Genomic DNA, 13653 nt, shown 5'->3' with positions numbered 1-13653 from the left:
GACGGGCATTTGGGGAGCACCTCTGATTCACAGAAATCTCCAGGCGGGAGACCTACAAAGGGATACTAGCGTTTCTCAAACTTGCTGAATCATGAAACACCAAATCATATTTTTCATGCTTCCCCCCTAACAAACCTTTTGCTTAAAAAGTATCCCTGACCCAAAACACTGAATAAGCTACATGTAGAGCAAAACCCAAGAGAATGTAATTTCTTAAGGTCACAAAGAGGTAACCTTTTATCTGTTTCCACAAACAGCAAATTTGTAACAATATTCTCTTCCCCTGTTCTCACCGCACATTGGTACTGTTTTCAAAGGCTCAGGACTAGAGTCTGTGGACTCTGTAGCTGGCAACACTAGCCCGAGTTTACTTCCTCCCAGGGAGCAGCTCTGTAGCTCTGTAACTCTGGGTAACAACAGCCATAGCCATGAAGACCAGAAACCACGCCCCTTCCCTTTGGTTTGCTCAGGGGGAGGGGGACCCTGAAGAGTGGCCAGTGATGGCCTCTTGAGCATTGCACCAGGATGACTTGCAATGAGAGAACTTTACCTAGGAAAGCTGGTGAAACCTCAGTGTCCCTGAGTCCTGACTTGCAAAAACTACTTTTCTAATTTGAGATCTGGTACCTCTAATTTATTTTTTCTTTTTTAAAAATGTTTATTTATTTACTTTGAGAGAGAGAGAAAGCACAAGCGGAGGAGGGTCAGAGAGAGGGAGAGAGAGAATGGCAAGGAAGCTCCCTGCTGTCAGCGCAGAGCCGGATTCAGGGCTTGAACCCATGAACTGTGAGATCACGACCTGAGTCGAAACCAAGAGTTAGACGCTTAACTGATTGAGCCACCCAGGTGCAATTTATTTATTTAAAAATAAATAAATCTAATTTATTGTCGCTTAAAGACAACCTCTACATTATTCAAGCTTTGGGCCCCACAAAGCTTGGATCTACTGCTGTTTGGCAGGAAAGGCAAGCTATACACTAAGGTTTTCGCACCTTCCATGGTTGCTGGGAAATGGCTACCCAGCCAGGGACTGGATCTCCAGCCCCTCAATGACTTGGTTCTAATCAATGGAATACCACCGAAGAGATAGGGCCACCATCCCCAGGCCTAACCTATTAAAACCTTCCATACATCCTTGTCCCTTGTCTTCTGGCTGCATCCAGGTGTCGAGAGCAGCAAAGTGTAATTAAGAGTTCGACTCCATTTTTAATGTTTGCTCACAGCCTTCAAGCCCACTACTCCCCCTTTCCCTTTCTGCCCCTCAAAACTGAAAGGGAAGCTTGAGTGCCCCGTTCTTTGGCACTCGCCGGATGTTCAAACCATGCAAGTCTCAGCCTGCACCCGGGAATCCTTACTCAAGCCCCATCACATAGCTGTCATGAACCCCACACCAGTAACCCCTCTCTGCTTTTGCTCAAGCCATTTTTGGAACCAGCCCTCCTCCCTCCAAGAAAGCCTCATTATGTGAGTAGTAAACCTTTCCATAACCTCCTGGAATGTGTGCGTGTGTGTGTGCGCGCGTATGCGTGGCATCACCAGTCCTGACATCTGAACCACATTTTGTTGCGAAGGGAATCCGTCCTGTCTCAGGAGGGACTATAGCATAGAACCTCCATCAGCACGGATGACTGTGAAGCATCCCTCTCTGTACTTCTGCCCTCTCCGTACACATTGTCTCCCTGAATCAGAAATAAACTTCTATTAAGTCGCTGAGATTTCAGGGTTGATCTGTTACAGCAGCTAGTGTTATCTTAACTAATGTACCCTGGATAAAGCTAACTAATAATTCTAATTAATTACAGTATCCTTAGTAGCTTTTGGGAAATCTAAGGACAACAACAACAACAAAAAAGACTGGTTATTTTCCTTTCTGGCTCAAGAAAAGATGCCAACTCTATCTGCAAAGAGATTATAGATTGCAAGGCCATTGATCCAGAATACAAGAATAAAGATGTTGTGCTTCTAGAATGATGGATCACTCGTTTCGTAGTATCAGTATGACTTTATTCATTCTTAGTATTTCCCCATGGAAAAAAGAAGGGAGGGAGGAGGGCGTTATCATGTGTTATGAAACAAAAGGAGAAGGGGAGGAAAGAAAGAACCCAGTTCAGCAAAATCAACCATCAAATCAACATATTCCAGTCATGGGGTCACCGGAGCCAGAGAGAGGTGTAGGTCAGGAACTTCCCCACCCTCCATCCTTTCGAGACATTCGCAATTTCACCCAAAGCTCTGGTTTCTGGCAGCAAACATGGGGTTGCATTTGCCCTGTCTCCGACTTAACAAGCTTCAGCCTCAGTGACACGTGCTGACCCTGAGATGCATGTATCTTTCCTTTCTCCATTTTTCACTCTCAGTTTCTCTGTGAAAGGCTCCCTACTGCTTCTTTTCACCTTAGGAGTGGAAAGAATGGTAAACTGTGAAACCAACGATGTGTGAGCAAGTAGAAGAGAAAGCAATAGTTGCAAGGATTCAGTAAAGTTTCACTGTTTAGGTCCTGCCTTCAAGGCTCTAGAAGCCACTTGCTGGGATTGTGCTTAGGGAGACGACTGAGTCAAGAAGAGTCTGTTCATGTGGGTGCAGAATCAGATTTTAGAGGACACTCAGAGTCATGCCTTGAATCTGAGGGTGAAGGCAAGAACAGAACAAGTAGCATAGTCAGTGGGGTAGATTTCCAGGGTAGAGAAATTCAAGTTCATTCAACAAAATTAACCGATGTTTTGCACGGTTGCGTGGAGACAGTAAGTTTGAGGTCATTCTGGTCTAGACAAGCTACTTGTTTTACATGGTCCCTGGACGGGTAGATTTGGACTTCCAGTAGACTTGATGTATCTGGATTTCATCAAGGCATCTGAGAAAGTCTTATGTGATCAATCTGAGAATGTCTTATGTGATCAGTCTGAAAAAGTCTTATGTGACCACTCTGCAGATAATAAGATAAGATAGCTGTCTCTTATTTCTCCCTAGGAAAAGGACCTTAATTGATATCTAATGTGTTATGGCCTTGATTTACCTTATTTAATGTTCTTTCATTCTGAGCAAAGGTATAGAAGCCAAGGTTATCAAAAGCCAGGTCAATTGCCCCAAATATCTAAGAGTAAAGCAGACATAGGTAAACATAAGTCATATATTTAATTTTTAAAAACTTCATTGTATCACTCAGAATAAGGATGAGGTAACTTGGTCATAATTAAAATTTTAAAAAGACTTGGAATTTTAGCTGACCCCAGGGTATTAGCTTCCTAGAACTGCTGTAAAACCCTACCCCAACCTGGGAGGCTGAAAACAATGGAAATGTATTCTCTCACAGTTCAGAAGCCAGAAATCCAAAATCAAGGTGTCAGTAGTGCCATGCTCCTTCCAAAGACTCTAGGGAAGAATCCTCCTTGCTTCTTCGAGTTTCTGGTTGTCGTCAGAAATCTTTGCTGTTTGTCGGTTTGTGACAGCCTAATTCCAATTCTGCCTCTGCTTCACACGGCCATCTGTCCTGTGTGTCTATGGCCTTGTATCCAAGTTTCCCTTTTGTTATAAGGACATCTGCCATTGGATTAGGGCCTCTGCTCCTCCAGTCTAACCTCATGTTAACTTGATTACATTTCCAAAGACTATTTCCACATAAGATCACATTCACAGGTACTGAAGGGTTAGGACTTGAACATATCTTTTTGGGAGATGCCATTCAACATGTGACATGTGGTGTGTTAGCTGCTAAGGAATCTGGATGGTGGTGGTGAGGCTACGACACAGTGAATGAGCCAGGGCGGAGAGGGCGAGTAGGTCTAATCTGCCCAGGGCGGCACAGCTAGTGGAATCTCAGCAGTAGCCGGCCCCTTCTGCTCCCCTGGACTGTCCATGCATCATGCTCCATTTCCTCTTTCATTTTCCTCCTTGCTCTCCACAGCTGATACCTCAAGTTGCCCATGAAATGATTGTATTCCTCAGTGCTTTAAACGGTCTTTTCCTGGGGCTCCTGGGTGGCTCAGTCGGCTAAGCGTCCGACTTCAGCTCAGGTCATGATCTTGTGGTCCATGGGTTCTAGCCCCACATCGGGTTTGGTGCTGACAGCTCAGAGCCTGAAGCCTGCTTCAGATTCTGTGTCTCCCTCTCTCTCTGCCCCTCCCCCGCTCGTGCTCGGTCTCTGTCTGTCTCAAAAATAAATAAACCAAAAAAATTAAAACAAAAATAAATAAACTGCCTTTTCCCATTCTCCATATTTTATTCTGAGTGAGTTGGTGTTCTTTCCCATGGCTTCAGTTACCCTTTGCAGAGTGATAACTCCAGAATCTGGTGCATTCGTCTGAAGTCTAATTAGACATCTCCACTTAGCTGTCTTCAAGTATGGCAGCTGAATACATTCAACAGTGGGACCTTCATCTTCCTCATTTGTGAAAACCTGGATCTTCTTCAGGGTTTTGAGTCTCATTCCATAGCACCACCATCTGCCCATTGGTCCAATATCCTTGATTCCTTCCTTGCCTCACACTCTATGTCCACACAGCTGTCAAATTCAGTAGACACGTTATGTGAACTACCGCACAAATATGTCTATGTACTTTTCTTCTGATTCCCACTGCCGCTACCCCTGTGCGGGCCACTGTCTGATTTTTAGTATTTTGTTTTTATTTTATTTTATTTTCATTTTACTTTATTTTATTTTTTTAATTTTATTTTTGCCTGCATTCCTGTAACGGGTTCTGATTTGGTCTTCCAGTCTCTGGTCTTATCCTCTGCGAATCCACTTTCCATATAGCAGCTACAATGCAAATACAGTCATGTTATTTCCCTGCTTAAAGCCCTTCAATGATTCCCACCCCCTTTAGGATATGAGTCAGCCTCCCTAACGTGACCTAATAGAAACTGGATGGCCGGACACTTGCTTACTTCTCAAGCCTTATTCTCTCTATTCCCTCTTCTTACTCTCATACCTTCCCCCTTCACCTCCCCGTTTTCCTACCTACTGTTTCCTCAGCCCAGTGCACCGTTCCTTTCTGTCTTTGCCTAATTGATGAACATTCACATTCTAGGTCTCAGTTTAAATGTTTTTTTCTTCCAGGGAGGTATTTCCCGATCCAGTTTGCTTGCTCCCATCAGTTACCGGTTTACCAGGTTGCACAACTCAAAGGGGTGAAATTTGTATCAGACTGTGTGTGAAGAGTGCCCCTGAAATTGTGCAACACAGTGACCAGGCACCCTTTGTTCCTCGCTGTCATTGTTTAATTGTCTTCCTTTCTGGGTCTGTAAGTGCCACATTTGATTCTCTGCTGTATACCTGGCACATAGTAAGAATTCAATCAATATTGAATTAATATGTGAGGGTTAAGAAAGAAAGGACTCTCTTAGTGTATACAAGAAAAAAATGCGGGAATGGAAAAGATACTGGAAACCATACATTTTAAATAATACCTGAAGTGACTGAAGATGGCTGGCTTAAATAAATTAAGACTCAGATTAGATATAATAGTTGCCTTCAATATTTGAAGAACTATCCATATAAAAAGGGAATATGTTTATTCTAATTTATCCCAGAAAGTGTAACTAAATAACTGAAGGCAAGTTATAGCAAAGCAAAATTGGGCCTGATAAGAACATCGAGAGATTTCCAATCATGAGAGCCGTCCGGAAATGAGACAGGTGTAACACCATGTAACAAGTTCTGTTTCACTGCAAACCTTGACGTTTACGCATCATAGTTCTTGTCCGTCTGTCAGTGTGATTGTGGGTGGCAGGTAGATAAGAGAGCCTTTGAGTGTCTAACTCAAAATATCTGTGATTTGACAACTATAAGGAAAGTCTTCTTTCTAATAATGCCTTCTCTGTGCTTGACACTATTAGGGATAGAGGACTGTGGGACTCCTCCCTGCGCTCAAAGGTGCAATCAGGTCTGAGGGACAATGACAAGTTCAAAGGAAATGATGAGAAGATAGAACCTTCTAGAATATCATAATTTGTCTAAATGTGTGGCTCAGTGGTTTGGTGAATGAGTGAAAATAACTGTCTGGTCTCCCACTGCGGTGGAAGGCTTCATAGGAGAGGAGGCTTTGTAAAGGGAAATAGAAGGTTCAGGAGAAGGCAGAAGGGAGTGAGAAGGTAGAGCCCTGGGAGAAAGCAGATATGGGCCAGAGGCATAAACAAGCGTTCCTCACACATTTCACTTACAGATCAGTGTGCATGCAGCTCTACAAAGGTCTGGTTTCCTTGGATGAAACCACCGAGGAAGATGGCATGGGGACTGGCCTGAGAATTGGCTGAAACTAGGGAGTCATGTGCTGTGGTGAAGGGAAATGAACTCTTTGACCATCCTGATATCCCTCAAATATTTGGGGTTCAGTGAATGAGTCAGAGGTGACTCAGCCACTCAGAAGGAGGAAGGGAGTTAGGGGAAGCCCCAGATTGAAGTTGTTTGACTGTTTCTGGCCCAAGGACTCACGCATAGCTTTTGTACATACTTTTTTGGCTGCAAGTAACCTGAAACTCAATAAACAGTGACTTAGTCAAAAAGAAAATTATTATCTTATATATAGAAAATTCTGAAATAGTTCTCATCCAGGTTTGGTTAACTCATGTGTTTGACAAAATTATTGAGGGCTTACTTCTTTCTATTATTCTGCTTGCCATTTTCCATTCGTTGATTTATCCCCTTGGGCTGAGTCTCTTCATGGTCTTGAAGAAGGCTTCAGCAATTCCTGGCTTCAAACATGGAAAACATCCAGAGGCAGAAAAAAAAAAAAAAAAGCCTAGTTTCCTTGCTTTTAAGAATAAGAAGAATATTTCCCAGTAGCCCATCATCCAACCTCTCCTCATGTCTCATTGTCTGGGTTACATCACAAACCCATTCCTACGTCAGTCACTGGATAGGGGAAAGAATAACCTTGGGAGGAGCTCCGCCCCCGTGAAGTGCATAGATGCAACACCTGAACAAAATCACAGATAAGGGGATAATGGCAACCGAGCGTGACTGTAATGTTTGCTTTCTGAGGAGGATCTGAAATTCTTTAGGGTTGATGGAGACAAGGGGAGAGATGACCTGACCCATCCCACTTGTTTCGCCTAAGCTGGGGTCCTTGTCAGGACGTAGTGCCTGTGCTAGGGTACCTGTGGTTGGTTCATTGGTGAGGCCAGAGATCCTCACCGGAACAGTAAACTGTGGGTTCAACCAGGTGATCTTTAAGACAACTCACAGTCTTCATTATGGGCCTGGTACTGTGCTAGGCTGGTATCACAGTATCTCCTGTAATCCTTCTCTCAAATCTGCAACTCCAGGACTATTATCTCTACCTTCACATGAGGAATTGAAATCAAGTAACTTACCCAAGGTCAACCGTAAGTGGTAGAGTGGAGATTTGAAAGCTGGTTAGTCTAAGGCTATATATTTCTACTAATGGTATCTTACTACCCCTGTCTCCCAATTTAGAGGTTCTGTGAGTCTGGGAATAAGTCTGGGAGTGTGATTTACACCTGAGTTTCTCAAACTATCTTTGGTAAAGAATCAGATTTTTAAAGAATTCCAATCTATTGTGGACCGACATTTTAGTAAAGTACAACAAAAAGAATTACTAGAGAAGTAAAATGAAAAATAATGTAAAGATATACAGAATGCAAGCCCCTGTTTTCAACGATTTGATCTAACAAAATAATACTCTGTCAAACTGCCCTAAAGTTTTTTCTAATTTTCTTAATGTTTATTTATTTATTTTTGAGTGAGAGACAGAGCATGAGCAGGGGAGGGGCAGATAGAGAGAGAGAGGGAGACAGAGAATCTGAAGCAGGCTCCAGGCTCTGAGCCGTCAGCACAGAGCCCAATGCAGGGCTCAAACCCAGAAAAGGGGAGATCGTGACCTGAGCCGAAGTCGGACGTTTAACCGACTGAGCCACCCAGATGCCCTACTATAAAGTTTTTAAAACTTCATTTCTGTGCTGCTCTTGCCACAGACTGGTAACAAACACTTCATGGACCAGCACTGGTCTTGAAGCCACACTGAGTGGTGCTGATTTAGATGATTTTCTGCCTCCATCCTTCTCCCTCAACAGCAATTCAAGATACTAGATGCTTTGATGCCTCAGCTGAGGTGGGGGTGGGTGAATTACCTATTAATCATTAGTGAGTCAAATATCAGAGGAAAATGTTAAGTTGGCACTGCTGTTTTGGGGGGACTCCTCTTGTCACTGACAGATTTCTATTATACTTGGGGTAACACTTTCGTGTTGGTGATTTTCTATTTTCCTGCTATGTAGGAAAAAGATTGAGCACAATAGTAACACAGTAGTCCCTCCTTATCCACGGCGGGTACATTCCCACACCCCCAACAGTGCCTGAAACTGCAGGTAGTACCGAGTCCTAGAGGGACTGTTTCCTTCCCGTATACACATACCTATGAAAAAGTTTGATTTCTAGATCAGGAACAGTAAACAATTAACAACAATAACTCATAATAAAATAGAACGATTATGACAATACACTGTGATAAAAGTTGTCAATGTGATCTCTCTCAAAATATCTTATTGCACTGTTCCTGTGATGATGTGAGATGACAAAATGCCCGTGTGAAGAGACCAAGTGAGGTGGATGACACAGGCATTGTGATGTGGTGCTCGGCTGCTATTGACCTTCTGACAATCTGTCAGAAGGAGGATCATCTGCTCCTGTACCGCAGTTGACCACGTGTAACCAAAACCACGGGAAGCATAACCATGGCTAAGAGCGGACAACTGTATGTGAAATCGGAAAGACTCAGTGGTCAAAGACTCTGCATATCATAGGAAAGATCTGCTTGGAGATTTGCTGGAGGTGACCAGTTGGATGTGTCATTGGATGATGATTCCTCTCGGCAAAAATTATAAGGTTCTTGATTTGAATGACTCAGACTGCATGTGGTTAATGCTTAGACATTTGTTGTTTTCCTGACGTAAAAATGACTTCAATCTGCTAAGATATATTTACAAATATATAGGTTCTTTTATTTATTATGAAATACCCAGAAATCTATATATTAGGGAATCTTCTAAGAAATCTAGATCTGTACTCCTCTAAGACTTAGGAGATTTAAAATGGTGATTTGTCAAGTGTATGAAACTCTGAGAACTCTACATTTTTGAAAATTAGAATCCATCAGAAGCTCCAAGATGCCCCAACATCTACCTCTCCCTTTCAGTCCCAGATGATTTGAGCACCTACGTCCTACTCTTCTTTCACACTGCCTTCCACTGGCCTTGCCTCCACTGCTGCACGGCTAGGGACTTCAGTGTCCTAGTGGGTGACTTCTCCAAAATGTGGCTTTTCAGTTCCACAGTCTCCACGTTGCTGATGACCTTTCCCCCTGCCTTTACTCAGCCATCTCTTTCAATGGCTATAACCTGGAATTCATCATCCCACCTCCAAAATCTCTTCATTCAGTCTCTTCCCTGTCTGGCCACCACCTCCTCTCCCTGGGGATTCTGCTCTTACCTTCGCAACTGTTCCTTGACTGCTTCAGAGCCTCCAGTCCGTTGGCTCATCTACACTCTCGCTTTTCACCAGTTCTCTCTTGTCTGCACATCATTTAACTTTGAATCCTGGGTTTCCAGTCAGGTTCTCATGCTCTCAACTTCCTCTCCCCCTTGTCCTTTTGTTATAGTCATGGGTCAAAACAATTCTGCCTACTATGCCTTCCCTTCAGGCTGCCAAGAGAATCCTGAGAAAAAGTATGCAGACTGCAATTCATGATTACTTTCCTCAACTGGGCTTAATACTGCCTGGATGTCTACCACGTTTCTCTAGAATCATTTGCTTTCCACATATCTGCAAGCATCATTTCAAATCTTTGCTCCTCTTCTCAAACCTTCTTGCATTATCTCCTTCTTATTCACTCTTTTCAGAGAAAATAGAAGCTATCGGGTGGAAACAACTTCAACTTCCTGCCAAGAAATCTTCAAACCAACCTGCTGTTGTACCCACTGTCCCTACTTCCTTCCTGTAATTATTCAACGAAGGTGTTCCTCTTCATCTCAAAGGTTATCCATTCCTCTACCTGCACCGTACCCCCTCCTGCCTTCTGAGGAAACTGTCTTCATCAGTTTTCTCATTCATCTATCTTCAACTTCTTTTTCTCTGGTGTTGGCCCAGTGTCACGTGATCTACTCTTTCACCTCCCATTTAATGTGTGATCCCATCCCTCTCCCATCCCCTGCCTCTCCTCTGCACTCGTCTTGATAAAGTGACCGGTGCCCCCATTTGCTACATCCCATAGAAGCTCTTTTGTCTTGATCCTGATTGGCCTCCCATTAGCATTCAATTCAGTTGACCATTCCCTCTCCCCTAAAATGTTTTCTGTTCTTGTTCTCAGGAACGCCACTCTCTCCTGATATTTCTTTTTACCACTCAGGCCATTCTTTATAAGTTCCTCTGTCAGCTTCTCTTGCTCTGACTTATGAATATCTGGGTTCTCCCGGTCTTGGTTCTGGGCTCTTTTCTCACACTCTTTCCCTTGGTGACTTTCCCCACTCCTGCAATTCCACACACCATCCCTATGGCAATGACAATCATATGTTTATCTTCAGACTACGTCTCTATGTCCAGCTGACCACTGTGGAAGAATTCAAACTCTGAGGCACTTGCAACTCAATGGGGCCAACATAGAATGTATCCTTTGCCTCCAAACTCTCTTCTTCCCTACCCAGTTGTTCAGGTCGGATCTGAGGGGGTTTTGGCCATCATCTGCCATCACCACTCTCACCTAAGCAGTTGCTGTGTATTTGAACACGTGTACTTCACTCAACTCTTACGTTACCACCTTAATCCATACTACAATTTCCTCTTGTCTGCATTGGGAGCCAATGGACCTTACAGGGTCTCCTTCAGAAAATATATATTCTTCTCTCTACTTAATAGCCCTTAATAGTTTCTCTTTACTTAAAATCAGTCCTTTTCTTCCAGTTCATGTTAAATCTCTTTCCCTCACGTATAATATGCCTCACGTGTTGTGTGTCATCTTTTAGTTCCTTAAACAGTTTAAGTCCCTTCCTACTTCAGAGACTCAGGATATGAGAGGAGATGGAGGAGCCAGAGGGCTCTGAAGAGGGCCCAGGGCCCAGCCATGCTGAGTATCAGTACAAATCCACCCTTGCTTCAGAGACATTCCTTCCCCTCATATTTTGCTGTTCAAAGAGGTCTTTAAATATATGGCTCTTTCTAAGGTTCTCAGCACCTCCCTCTTCATTCAACCACCCCCACTCGCCCTTCATGTCCAGATGGATGTCACCTTCTTATGGAAGCCCTCCCGCCCCTGAGTCTGGGCTAGTTGCTCTACTGACACCTCCCACTTCTCATCCACTAGTGTTCACAATTATGCTAACATTGTGTGCCTAATTTGTAATGTCTTTTTCTGACTGTATGGATTTAGCTGTTAAATCCATGCAGGCAGGCACTAGGTCAGTCAGGTTTTTTTTCACTGTTTTCTCCCCCACACCTAACATAGTACCTAAAGTATGATAGGTTCAGAGTAAATAAATGTGCATCTCATAAAAGCTCTGACTTGGGACAAAGGCCAGGGAGAAGCCAATCAGCCTCTGTTTTGATTTGAGCCTCATCCTTGTTAGATATGAACGTAGAGAATATTCTGTGAGAAGACCTAATTGGTTACTTATGCTGCATACTAGCCACAGCTACTAATTCAGTTCTGGTAGAGGTATGATAGGGGAATGACATCCACTTCTTCTAAATAATCCAGAAAGACTTTTTCAAATAGGTGTGAGATTCTGAGTAGCATATTGGATGAACTATGGGCTCTGTTATACAATGACTTCTTGACTTTGGGGGAAAAATGTTTTTTTTGCCCTCGAATAATGTTAAGGAAAAAAGCACTGTGGTAGACTCTCATTTCTTTAGGTTGCTAACAGAGAAGTAACAGTGATGGATAATGAGCATATATGAACAAAGCCCAATGTTGCAATCAATAAAAACTTTCTACATAGTTAACCTAATATTTATTTAATGGTATTTAATGTGTAACTATTATTGCTCTGGATGGCAGTTAGACGCCTCTGTTAAGCCTCTGTTCACTGAACTAATGCAACTCTTGTGGCTATAATTGTATATGTATGTACATACATACATATGTATGTATTTACTTGATCAAGCCAAGTATTTCTTCAGTCCCTCAAAAAAATGTCATTTCCTTTCTGTCCTTCCCAAGTGTCAGGATGGTCCATTTTCTCTTTTCATCCAGAAACGTGCGTGGGGAGGAAGAAAATAACATAAGGAAACATCCAAGTTTAGTGAATGGCACACAAAGTGTGTCTGACTGGTTCTCAGAGTGTTAGCACTGATCTTACCATCTGGTCTCATGTGAACATTTTTCCAAATGTCTAAGGGAAGAGCTGCTTTTACTAAGTATTTACTCTGTGCTCGACACGTATTCACACCTCTATTTCTTATGATGACAACACCTGGAAGGAGTGATTATTCTCCCCATGTCACAGCAGAGAATACTGAGGGAGGCGATGGCTCAAGGTCACACATCTTGGAGGTTTGGCAGATCCCAGAGGTATGCACGTCACCCCTGTGCTGTGGAATAAGAACAAGCTGTGTTACTTGTCCTTAGGTCTTTATCGCTTCCATATTCTCCTTAGAGAGAGTGTCAAGGAGGCTTCTGGAAACTCAGAGCTCTGTGGCTCAACCCTGCTTGGAGACGGAGGCTGTTGATAGTATACAGATGACTCTGGACAGGAACACGTCCCAGAAAAGGGCTCAAGTGGGAATAGCCCTGCTGACCAGAGAAATCAGATGCTGGAATTAGGAACTATGAGCACAAAGGGCACTTAGAGGTCATCTAATTTAGTGGTTTTGAAGCTTTTGACCACAAAGGATTGCTGTTACTAATTTCCCCCAAAGACTATCTTAAAACATTTTGGCTGGTTACAAAATTTACAAAAATAATTCCATTTTCTGTTTTTATTAATCAAAGATATAACAGATGACTAGAAAATAGAGCTTCTGGCCAGCATGAGGTGACCTGCCTTTCTGTACCGAGTGGCTATTCTTCAGCCGAGAACATACAAGTGCTTTTTAATGAACTCACAGACTTACAGGCTGTGGGGATGGCAAATGAATGATATCATTAGACCTTCTCAAGTTTTGGAAATTGTTCAAAGATAGCCTCTCTACCACGAATACTTTCAGGAACGTGAGTGAATCTAGTGGTCCCAGTTGAAAATCGTTGATTCAGACTTACGTCCTTGTTTTATCATTGAGGAAACTGAAGCACAGAGAGGGGAAGTAAAATTACCAAAGTCACCAAGTGAGTTGGTGTGTAAAAGGGTGATTAAATAATAAAATACATGTGTCACCTGGGATCCACTAACCACTCCAGGGTAGATCGATTGGTTCATTCTGTAGCCAGTTCTGCAGCTTATGGAAATTTAAAGACCTTTTCATTTCAGACTCGAGTGTTTGTTCTTAGGACACAGCTCTTATCTTCTTGGAGTTTTATGCTTGCTTCTCCCTCAATCACCCCAGGCCTAAAGCTGGTCCCCATGTTCCACAATTAAATCCACTCTTGGGGCTCCTGAGTGGCTTAGTCGGTTAAGCGTCCGACTTTCGCTTAGGTCATGATCTTGCGGTTCGTGGGTTCGAGCCCCACGTCGGGCTGTGTACTGACAGCTCAGAGCCTGGAGCCTGTT

This window comes from Hyaena hyaena, unplaced genomic scaffold (genome assembly GCF_003009895.1).
Source record: "Hyaena hyaena isolate Hyena2069 unplaced genomic scaffold, ASM300989v1 scaffold_429, whole genome shotgun sequence".
NCBI classification, from domain to species: domain Eukaryota; kingdom Metazoa; phylum Chordata; class Mammalia; order Carnivora; family Hyaenidae; genus Hyaena; species Hyaena hyaena.
The sequence above is the reverse complement of the archived record's forward strand: the minus strand, read 5'-3'. Positions refer to the sequence as shown.